We start from the raw sequence: 12,737 nt of genomic DNA, 5'->3' as shown, positions 1-12,737 counted from the left end.
TGGACTCTGTTATGTGTTCCCATGATTACTTTAGATAACGATATAATCATCAACTGCACCAAAATGATGGTTTAGTCTGACTCCAGCATTAGTGCATGTCATCCTGAAGGATCTGAGAGCAGGTGATTTATTTTGCTGGTACAGAAGAATTTGAATTCATGACTTGTAATTTTTCTGTAATACATGTGTCCAGGCATGTTTATGGCAGAATTTAATCTGAGCGGGGAACCTGAGCTGTCATGGAGGATGTGAAGACGGTTACAAGAAAAAAATTTAAAAAAACAAGAAAAACAGTCTCTGTCTGAGAAAATAGAACTTGTTTCAAAGAGCAGAGAATTTTAGCAGAGAAAAGTCTTCAAGTATGAAAATTCGTAACTTTCTTTTGATTTATTTCCTTAAAAGTTATAGGAGAAGGATGGCATCTCTTTTGCTCCATCTGAAGTTGCTGGATGCCATAAGAAAACTTTCTGAGTCCTGAGCAGATTATCCACCTGTTCAGTTTTTTCTAGGCCCAAGTGTGTCACATAACCAGTGATTCTAACAGTAAGATGTGCGACCAACTTTTAGCTCTTACATCATCAACTTGCACATTTTCACACAGCATGTCGTCTGATCGTAAATACTCATTTGCAATGGGGGAAACCCATGGCCCATGTTGGCCTCTATGTCGACAACACAAACGGGGAATTTGGGATAGAAAGCACAAGAGAAGAAAAGGAGATGAGGTAGTGTTGCTGACAGCCTGTCAGTTTGCATTGACAACAATGTGACGATGAGGTCTGCTCCGTTTTGACAGGGTGCCCTATGCAAATACACACACAGACACACAATAAGAGCAAGTCTGCACACTGCCAAAAGAGAAAAAAAAAGAATAAATTGGATAACACAATTTTAGGGTAATTGTTTGTGGTTAAGTGAAAAAATGTGGGGCAGCAGAATCACTGAGTATAAAAAAAAAAGAAGTAATTAAAAAAAAAGAAAAAGAGCACTGATGGGAAATGAAATCACTTAAGGCTTGTATGAGCTGGTCCAGAGTTGAATGCTGTTGTTTTTTTATATCCTTTTGATGTCTCATCATTGACTTTTCATCAAAACTCAGCAGAATACACAAGGACGAAGGCTTTACGAAGTAAAACAGGACATGGATCCAGGAGTAAGACCGGAGGGGCGTCAGGCCCTGTTGAAATCTGATTGTTCCCGCTGTCCAGTCACTTGTGACTTGAATCCGTAAAAAAGTTCAAAATTGTCGCACTTTAAACACAGCTTGTAACTTTGATGATGTGGTGTTTATGTCTACTGAGAAGTAAGTCAATAAAGGGGGAAAAAAATCCAACTTGGATGTTGGTAAGAGGGTGTTCATAAGTAATTGTCTGGTATTTCCGAGGAGACAAAGTTGCAGCATTTCTGAATGGACTGGAAAACAGCTTTGAGGTATTTCATTTGAACTCGGAAATTGGACATTGGGTTTCCCAGCAGATTTTTTTTTCACCCCGAGAACAAATAATACTTGAAAAAAGAACAATTTGCGCATTAGAAGGTCAATCTTTGTACAGTTCTCAAAAATTAGCCAACAGCAATGAGTGGATGTACATCAAACAGAATTGATAGATGTTGAACATTTACTCGGCCTTTTTACTAATTTCTTATGAAATGCTCTTATACTGTTGCAGCCACATGGCTCCTGACTTGGAAAAATCTTAGATCCACCTCTGAAATGACAAATAAAGTAAGCTGAGGAGCAGAAACCAATGGCATTATTTTACAAGAATGAGGTAAATTAGAATGCAGAGCATCATAATCCACATGGCAAGAGCCGCATCAAACTGAAGAAGTGAAGAACATAACAAAAACCCATAGACCATGAAAGAATCCCTAATAAATCAAGGATGCTCAGACACATAGTTTAACGAAGTGATTACCGTAATAATAAGGGTCCTCTCTGACATATTTGATAACGATAAATGATCTGATAGCACGGAAGAGGACATAGAGGACGCCCTGTCATGATGCCATTATACTGTAGCAACAAACAAAAAATGTGACAAGGGTATCGAGCATGAAAATGATACGGTTACATAATTATTGCACATGATAGACAACATCTAAAGGCATCATTCAACATACACAAAAAAATCATTTCAGAACCGTTTTTTTTATGTAAAACAGATCACCTTGAAAAACATTAAAAAGATGCCATCATTGCATTTAAAAAACAACTCACATTCAGGAGGCCAAATCAGAAGAGAAGCAGATCCTGCTGCAGATGTGAAGTGTTTTTTTCCCCTGTTTTTTTCTTTCTTTTTTGTTCCCAATTTGGGTAAAATAATGCCGGCTGCTCATACCAACTCAGACTGCCTCAAAAACCAAGTTTTACAGCCAAGACTAGTAAAGTAATCCATTTTAACATTTATAGAGCAATTTGTGAGTGGTATATTACAGGGCTATTTATTATGACACTGTGTACACCCACACACTCACACACAGCCACACACACACAGACACAACGGCTGACTGGTCTAATGCAATGACACAGAGAGATTGATTCAGGCTCCTAAACAGGCCACATCATATTAAATACTCTTCTCCTCTCTTCTCTTCATCTTCTCCTCTTCTCCCCATCCTCGGTTTAAGGTTGTTCATCACAATACACAGGTCAGGAATTTGTTTGATCAAATTAGTCATTTGTTCAGTGGCAACCTTTGACAGTCTCTCCTTGTCCAAACCAACATTTTAATGAGCATTTTTTTTTGTTTGTGTTTGCTGTGTGTTTGTTCATTACCCCATGTCATATTGTAATGGCTCAGACACAGAAAGATGAGAAGCAGGGTCTGAGACAGACAGACACAGAGAGACAGACTGAAAAAAAAGAGAAAAACAGAGAGAGAGAGAGGGTACAAACAGGGAGAAATGCAGTGCAGCACATCAATCATTAGGATGATTATTATGGCAGTTGTCATGGCAACGTTCTCCCATCCCCCTTTCCCTCCACTCCTCTCCTTTCCCTGCGTTCCTCTCTCTTTCGCTCTCAAATCAATTCAAATGCACTTAAATGCCACTGTGGGCACAGTAAAGACGCTATACGTGCAGATGAATACAAAAAACAAAAACTGAAAGAAGAACAGAGCACAATGCTGAAAGAATTGACTCTGATATTTAACAAGTAATGTTGAGTTCTTCATTTACTGATAAATAGAAAGCAGCTTAATTGTCAGACACTACTTGTGATCAGCACAAACAATGAAAGACACCTTTGGTCACACATTGTACATGAGCACAATGAGTACATGAGCATATATCAGCTGATGAGAGACACTAATCTGCTGGGTTTAGTTCTGACCCACAGGACAGGACAACTGTAGCTAAATCCTTCAGTGTCTCTGCAGAAAGTGGTAAATGGTTTTTAGCTGAAGGCTTTCCCCAGATATCTACAACTCCCCTGCTCTCGTAATTAGGAAGTTAGAAGTTCTAATTATGAGAAAAAGGCATCATAATTATGAGATGAGGCCTCACAGTTGAATAATGCATCTACTCAAGGACAGAAGCACAAACTGAAAAACACTAAGTGGAGTAGTTCAGATAACACATCCTGTCTGATCCTGTTGACACTCATCTGCAGATACACCAACTCTCAGCAATGCTATGCCATTAATAATGCTTGAACAGAAAATTGTGCTATTAAAGCAAGTTAATGTGTACAGTAATTAGATCATTGAACCACAGACAGTTCCTGTAAAAAGGGGTAATGTACCACTGTGGGTACAATCAGGAAGAAGAACTCAGTGTATGATCCTTGAATCAGTAAGTTTAGTTTTCATCAGAGTAACTGAGCGCCCAGCCAACAATATCACAGGTAAGCCAAGCACACTTGCGACACCATCAGCTAGATGCTTATTAATGTGCAAAACAGTGACAATCGTCAAAAACATGTCAGCATTCAGAAAATGCACAGTAGTAGTGTGAGCTGCCTTGTAAGTACTGTAATATTTACAGAGAGATTATTTATCTCACAGCTGATAACTGTTTGGACCAAATGAGAGAAGGAAGAGGGACAGAGAGAAGACATCATCATTTGTCACCCACTGGGTCTTAATTTCCACTTATGGAAAGTGGGGGCACTCAACACAGGGAGCAACATTAAGATAACACTTATTCTGGAACTTGGACCCATCTGGACACTGGCTGATTATGAGTTAATTTAATCACCTTCTGTCTGTATGCGTTTCTCAGCTACAGAGAGGAGGTATGGTTAAATAGCACAAAGTACTTACAAAAAATGAGGCTACAAAGCAAGTCTGACAGCACTCAGCAATATGTGGCAGTTGTTGATCAGATATGATCTTAGAGAAGCAACTGTTGCTGCCCATCAGTCTGGGAAGGGTCATAAGGCCATTTCCAGACAATTTGGAGTCAATCATTCTCCAGTGAGAAAGATTATTCACAAGAAGAAAACATTCAAGACAGTTGTCAGACTTCCCAGGAGTGGATGTCCCAGCAAGTTCACCCCAAGGTCAGAATGTCTAATGCCCAAGAGCTACATCTCAGACTCTACAGGCCTCAGTTAGCGTGTTAAACGTTAAAGTTCACGACAGTACAATTAGAGAAAGACTGAACGAGTGTGGCTTGTTTAGAAGAGTTGCCAGGAGAAAGTCTCTTCTCAGAAATTTTAACATGGCAGCATATTTTTTGACAGACGAGACCAAAGTGGAGATGTTTTACCAGAATGCACATTTCCACATTTGGAGAACACCAAACAGCACAGCACAAACATACCATACCAACTGTCAAGGTTGGTGGTGGAGGGATAATGATTTAGACTTGTTTTGCATTTTGCATTTTATATTTGTTGAGTATTCTAAAGTTAAATGTGAGGCCATCTGTCTGGCAGGTGAAGCTCACAAACAAATCTGGAGAGATTTTCACACACTGCTGCTGCAGAAATCTCTCTGTCTTTCTGATATTTCTTCCCCAGACTCGCCATCGAGCGGGAGCTCCCGCCATGCACAAAAGTGTCAATTTAGTCTTGGTTTGTGTTTTGCCACATTTAAACCTCAGAAACTTTTCTTTTTTTTAAACTACCTATAGCATGTGTGTTCTCAGGAATCAGACAGGACTCGCTGCAGCCATGTTGCTTCGGACATTCAAAGCTACACATTGCAAATGGCGAGGACTCATTTTCCAAATGTGACAGAAAACAGCTGACTTGAATATATGTGTGCAAGTTTTTTTCAGCCGGTATTTTCTTCTCTCTTTCTCATTGTGTCTTGTTCACGGATAACGGCTCAGCTCAGCTGCTGATGGTATGAGACTTTGTAAAGTCTTGTCCTGCTCAGCGGGGGTGGAGGGCAGTCAACATGTGGGCTCTTCCAGTTTACAATCAATCCATGCCAAGCATGAGACTCTGCTAAATCAGTCGGTATTCAATGCAATTAAGTCCTATTTTATGGTGCCTCATTATTACACCAAGTGGCTATTATCATTATTTTTACAGGCAAAATTGTTACCATGACGCTGCCAGATATTCGTTTGCCAGAGGTCTTCCAGCCTGATCTGTTTCACAGAGGCTCTGCTTTCTAAAACTAGAAAAACAAGAACACATTACAACAGTAGAGTTTGGTTTCATGCAAGTCTTCATCATTTCAACCTTTAGATTTAGGCTTTCGTCGCCATATAGTCCTGTTTTCTTCCATGTGTTTGTGTGGACAGTATAAATTAACACCTTATTATCACTTCACTCGCTGTAAAAAGAAATGGTGGGAGAAGAGTTTTTGAGCTTTTTCCTTCCTTCTTACTCCCCTCCCTCCAGTTAATATTTTCTATTTTCTCAGACACAGTGAGATCAGCGAAGGCAGATGGGAACATATTAGAGCTCTATTGAAGTAGGAAGATTCTCATGCAGTTTTAAAATGAAAAAAAAAATCTATAATGATATTCTTGCCAAGGCCAAGACTGTAGATGCTATTTATGAAAATCTGAGTAAACAGGAGTGTGGGAAAGGGACGGATGGAGAGATATTCCTATACTTTCTGTTTTCTTAAATGAGACACTGCTTATCTGTGTCATGCTGTCACAAATCTCAGGACTGGTTGAAGAAAATTCAAAGGTAACTCTAAAGTCAATTTGTGAACACACACACAAACACACACAACCCAAAACAATATAAACTAAAAAAAAAAGAATAACCCAGGAAATGCATGTTGGCAGTTTTTAGGGCATATATCTAAATGTATGATGTGCAGAACTCCAAGGATCCGTCCTGATAAATGGACCAGGAATTCACAAACTGATCTGTGAAATAAACAAAAAAATGACGCTGAAAGTGACACAAGGGTGCATTAACCATTAAAAGGTGATCTGTTGCTGAAACACAGATTTCAGTCCTAAGTATGCTTGGGGACAAAAAGAGAGAGAAACTACACATCAACACCAGGTGCCTCATTAGCCTCCATATCTCTAACTGGATTCAGCTTGGTGCTGGGCAGGTAGCCCACTTTAAAAAATTTTACGAGTTCCTAACCACATACAGCTTCTTACCGCTGCTGGAGACGAGGCTGATGACAGCAATGTTTTATGAGACCAAAATGATGAGCTGAAGCAGGCTAAATTCCTTTGCAGACCAGGATTTGATCAACTTTCATCATGCAAATATTTACCAGCGCTGCTTTAGCAGAAATGCAGTTCCTTGGGTTTTTTTTTTTTTTTGGTCTTGGTTAACACAATTAGGCCTCTGACCGTAAGGCTGGCGCTTTCATCAACAGACCTGCTGCAAAAATCACAAGAGAAATGGAAATATTTGCTTTATACTCTTCTAGTCATTGAGCATTCAGCTGCTTATTATCTAACTCTGTGGTTGCAGTGGGCAGCAATGTTATTATCAATATTTTGAGAGAGATGGTATGAACGGGAAATATGTGTTATTTGTATGTGCTGAGCACCAGCCTTCATAAAGGAATGTGTGACGCATGTTTGAGGCTCCTGAGTCCAGAGACAACTGCAGCTTTCTGTGCGCTGAGGACTGAATTACAAACTAGTAACATGCCTAGATGGATGACATTTAGTTAAATTCCGGATGATGGGGGGACTCTCTCTCTCTCTCTCTCTCTCTCTCTCTCTCTCTCTCTCTCTCTCTCTCTCTCACTGTCTCTATCTGTCTGTCTGTCTGTCTGTCTGTGTTTTCTGGGTCTTTGCTCTGACACAATTACACTTCAGCTCCTATCAGCTCGTAGGATGCTCCACTGCACCGCAGGCATGGATGGATATGCACACACAAACTCTTTTCGCTAGACCTACGAGGGTAAAATTTTTAGTTGACGTTTAGAATATGATACTTTTTATGTTCCCTTACTCTTTTTCCATATTGGAGCTTATGGAATAAACGGTTTAGTCTAAAATGGTGGACTGAATAAATGAGTCTCTGATGACACGAAACTCCCCCACTATGGCGCAAATCAAGAATCTTCTGTTATTAATTGATAACAGGATGCAAAGCAATTAATTCAAGTATCTGATGTCATGCTCAGGCCAGACAGAATGACCTCCTTGTAAAAAATAATTAGAAGTTTTAAAGGAGCAGTTTTAAACAGGTTTGTAGAGGGTTCATACACCTGAGCAAGCGTGTCTGCCTTAGACCAATGTGTATTTAAGCATGGTATTCAGGTAGATATTTGATTATATTTATATTTAATAAGACCAAGGCAAAAACTCCCATTTATGTGTCTTTGTTGCTCAGACCTCGTGAAGGTCTTCGGGGTAAATTTTTACAAATTGGTTCTTTGATGAAAGTGAAAAAAGAAATGGTGGTGGTGGATGTACAAGCTTGTCTCACATTTTCAGGACAGATGTGAACTACCACTGGTGTTCAGGCGAGAAACATTCCAAAGCGTGTAATTCTGTGAGTGGAGGGGGAGCGCTAAAGATGACCCAGGACTGAAAAAACTGAAAGCACAGCATTAAGCCATTTATAAATTTTGGTTTGTTTTTGGCTGTCATCATTACCTATGGTGCCAAAATTTGACGGGAGCCACAAAATAAAAAAAACCAAGTCCCAAAAAAATAGTTTACTGGCATATTTTTTTCTCAAACTTTTCAAACACTGAACTCTTGTTGAGGACTGTTGGGCTGCTCCTGTTGGCTCCGGCTAAGATAAACGTGACAATAAAAGTGAGAAACCACAGACGACAAAATACATCAAGATTACAAGAAGAGAACTTCAAATAAACGCCCAAACTCTGGCCAAAAAGCACGAGTTAAAGGGATAGTTCGCCACTTTTGACATGAAACTGTATGACATCCCATACTAGCAATATCGTTTATGAACAATTTCTTACCCCCTGCTGCATACTGTGAGTCGAGTTCCGGCCTTGTTTTAGCGTTGACGAAGGTAGTCCGGCTAGTTGACTGGGGTTTTAAAAATAAAGCGTTTTGCTTCTCAAAACAATATACGTTCAAAAGAGTAATACATTTGCATTACAAAATCGTTCTCCAGGAAAAAGTCAGACCTCACAATCGCTTGGCGCTATTTTCTCTCCCTTCGTATCACTGTGTGCTGCCACCTGCTGACAGCCGCGCCTGTTACTGTGTTTACTGCTCGGAAGCAGGGGACTGCTCGGTCTGCACTTCGGTCTGCACGATCAGCACAGCACTTCTTTCGAAGTACTTGACCTATTTTTCTTTAATTCAATTTGAAATTCTTTTTTTGTTGGGATGTCAAAAGTAATTTCTAAAAAACTTATTGTTTTTCCAATGTTTGTATCTTAAAAGTATTAAGAGTCACGAGCAACATCTGCTGGCTATCAAGCATCTGAGGGTTTCCTAAATGGAGAATTAGTGAAAATGTTGTAATTACCAGGTTGACCTCAAGATGACAATGTTTTCTCACTGTTCCAAAACCTAAACCATGACAAAATGACGCAGAAGCTTAGCTGCGTGGCCTGGTGTCACAATTATATGATGGGGCAGCATGGGATACGATACAATATGATATGATACTACTTTATAGTCAGTTTACACTTAAATTCTCTTCACGTTTTTGGGTCAGCAATGTCCAAGAGATTAGAAAAAGATATGAATACACGAATGTGTTTCCTTCCCAACTGGGTTCTCAGTTTAGTGCAGCTCAACTTGTTTTTGTTGCTGTTATTACAGTCTTTTGATGCAGCACCTTTGGAATTGAAAATGGACACAAGCCTATAGATCAATGTCTCAATTCTACATGTTTGCATGTGTGTAATCACAGCAATCTCTAATTGATGTGCAACAGTCTACCTTCTGTTTGTTTTACGCCTCTGGAATTTGCATCAAGTACACAGAAACTTCTGTGGTGGACTTTGGAATAGAACACATGGTGTTCTAGGAAGTTGTTAAAACTAAGCAGTAAACGGGCTAACAAGCATGCCTGTGTGGCCGTTAAAAGGATTTTCACATTTTGAACACATTCAAGTGAATGTTCATAGTTGCATTTAGACAACATTGGTATCGAAATGATGGAAGGCTGTGCAACAAAGTGGATGCGTAGTGGTTTGTGCTTCTTTCTACAGTGTTTTTCACAAGGACTACTATCAGTACAGCGAGTCTTCAACTTACCTCTCTCCTTGTATTACTCATGTTGTTCTGTCAGAGCTATTTCATATGTACATTCCATAAAACAGGGGGAAAGTTGGCTGAAAGCTTCCAAAACTATTTTACAACCATAATGATTTTTGAGCAATCTTTCTTAATTCTGACCAGACGGCCAATGGTTTATTCGAAACACTTAATCTACTGGGTGACACCTCTGCTGAATAAATGTGATTTTTTTTTTTGTTGTTGTTGTTGTTGTTGTTTTTTTATAACCAGAAAAGATCTGATTTGCATTGTAACCAATACACATGCAAGTGTATTAGCTGTGAGTGTTTCTGGTTCGGGAACATGCCAGTAGACTTCACATCTTAGCCACATGAGAGCTAACTTTTTCATTGAAAAAAATATACATCTCTGCAGTGCACTGTTTACAAAACCTCAAAAATAACTCCTTCTTTCCCCCTGTCAGGTCTGACACACATTTTGTGTCCAGTTCCTTCTCCACCTCCTTCTTCTTCATCCCCACTCTCCATTGTGCTGTGGTCATTTGGTAGCTAATGATGTCTGTGCTAATGTGATCTAAGCCAAGGGGCACAATAGAGAAGCACACAGGGTCAACAGTGCAAGGGTTCAGACACATGGTTAAGTTAACAAACGGCAGGGGAATTCAAACCGTGCTGTGCAAATGCCACTCAGCATGCACACACCATTACGCTCAGATAATAAATCATACACTTTCAAGAAGCATGACATTAAAACTCAATAAATGCAATTACCAATGCCAGTGCGTATGGTTCTGTGCAATTATCAGGAATCCTGGTACTTAAATGGAAGGTCGCTGGACCTTTTATCATTTGGCATCAATTAATGGCTCCCAAAAAGACTGTTAAAGGTCCACAAAGTTGGGAGTATTTGATCAGTTGTATCTAGGCTACTCTTTTTGTGCGTCAACATTTTTTTCAGTGGAAGATGAAGAAGATGCGAATATACTTGTTGGAAAGTAGGACAGTCACCTTTTCTAAATCTGATTTTTTTTTCTTGAAACTTGGGGGGGAAACTTAATATTCAATTTTGAATCATATTTTTGATTTCCATGAGAACAAGACAACAACTACTCTGAGGATTCACAATAGATGGTATAACCCAAAAACAAAACAAACATCAACAAAAGCTGTGGTATATTGTCTTTCACAACACACTGAAGTCAGCTCCAGCTAGCTTATTGGAAACACCAATAAATGTGTTTAAAAAGCACACACATGTGCTAATGTTAGCTGCTTTGGCTACATTGTACTAACAAGGCAAGTATCATGATCAAGGGTAAACAATGAACAGTAAAATACTGGATAGCAGCATCAGCTGAGGATCTTATCTCTTCAAACACAAACATGGGAGAATTCCATTCTTTTATAAATCAGTGTTTCGGTTTTAAGCTTAACAAGTCTGAGATGGGGTTCAACTTTTAACAGTTCAATCAAAACGGTCCATTACTGAAAACCCCAAAGTCCTCAAATTTGATCAAATTAATGATCATTTCCAATATGATCAGTGGCTCAATAATAGGAGAACCGACTTGTAACTACAAGATGTTGAAATAAATGTCATTTTCTGTCATTGAAAACCTTTTTTGTATTTTCATTATTATCTTCCCTGAACTTTCATTCGAGACACATTTAATGTTGAATTAAAAAAAGAGCCTTTAAATACACTTGTTGCAGTTTTATTTTTGCTTTGACATTGGTAGACAAATCTACAGAATTATGTCCAGCAGCTTCATATTTCTTACGTGACAGAGCCCCCTGCTGGCCACCTGGAGGACTGTCACTGCAAAGTTCCGCTTCAAATGGGCGCTCTATTCATTTAGTATTGCTCTATCATAAACTCAGACTCAAATGAGAGCTGTACTCATGCCTTTTTAAACTTCATGCAGACACAGATTTTCACCCTATATGTTATGTATGTATGTATGTATATGTTATTCACTTTGACATGATGACAGAGAACAGTATCCCACTGCTTTCACTTGGAATGGAATCCTCCTCAAAAGTACATTTCTATGTTGAGATAAAGTTAGCCAACAAATGCTCTCATATATTGAAATATTGGAATAAAGGTTAAAAAAAAATCAAAATGCATATTTTAGTTGGCGTGCTCATAGTTTTAGGAGATACTTTGGAAATGTGAGCTTTAATTCTTCAGTTTTTGTAAACAACGGTTGTGTCATTCCTTGTTTTTCTGATATGAGACTGAGGTGTTGGTTGTAGTGCATCCTTTTAACAGCAGGGGGCAGCATAGTTACCATTGATCCTCAAACAGTCAGGGTATACATGAGCAGACGGCAGTGGACTTTAATATTTGCCAGGCACCGTAATTAAATCATTGTGACACAAACAGTCTCATAGTCAGATTGCTTGTTAAATTCAACATTTGTGAGTGTTGGTTAGCACTTAGACTGCATATTGTATGTAATAATACTATTCATGACCATACTTGAATTAGGTGCTTTCGTGTTTGTATGTTTTTTTGCTGTATCACAGAATTTCTATAATGTATGTACTAAAATACTTTATATACTGTGCATTTCTGCAGTACGTGAGAGACTTTTTATTGATCCAGATTAATTTTTCCAATGAAACAACAAGAACGTGGTTATTGACAGAAGTTGCAGCTGAGGTCGCTTGTTGTTTGGGGATCTTAGCACACCGGGTGACCTGTTGAAATTACAGCTCTCAAAATAGTGGAAAGAGCTCTCAAAAAATTAAATGGGAACTTGGTTGATTTTACACATTAAAGAAGTACACCTACACATGTGAAGCAAACAATGTTGAAGCTTTTCAAAAAATGTTGAATGAGAGAGCAGTGTGAGCTCTGATGAATGTCCTCAAGTCATGCAACGTTTGTAATTATGTGGGACGAGTGATGGAAACTGAAAAATCTCAAGGTGTTCCGGGATCTGTTACCAGCTGCTGTCAATAGGCAGTTTGTAATGTGGGTGCTTCTCCCTCATTGACTTAACAAATGAATAAAAGAAACTCCAGGACAAGTGTAAAAACTGTAGAAATTTCATGTTGAATAATAATAATAATTCTTTATTCTAATCCTTTATTTCTATTAGTTTCAGGACAAAATTACATTGGATTGAATATAGGGAGACCAATGTCTTATTTTGTACTAAATCGCTT

Source organism: Odontesthes bonariensis, chromosome 14 (assembly GCF_027942865.1).
Source record: "Odontesthes bonariensis isolate fOdoBon6 chromosome 14, fOdoBon6.hap1, whole genome shotgun sequence".
NCBI classification, from domain to species: domain Eukaryota; kingdom Metazoa; phylum Chordata; class Actinopteri; order Atheriniformes; family Atherinopsidae; genus Odontesthes; species Odontesthes bonariensis.
Note: the sequence above shows the minus strand (reverse complement) of the source record.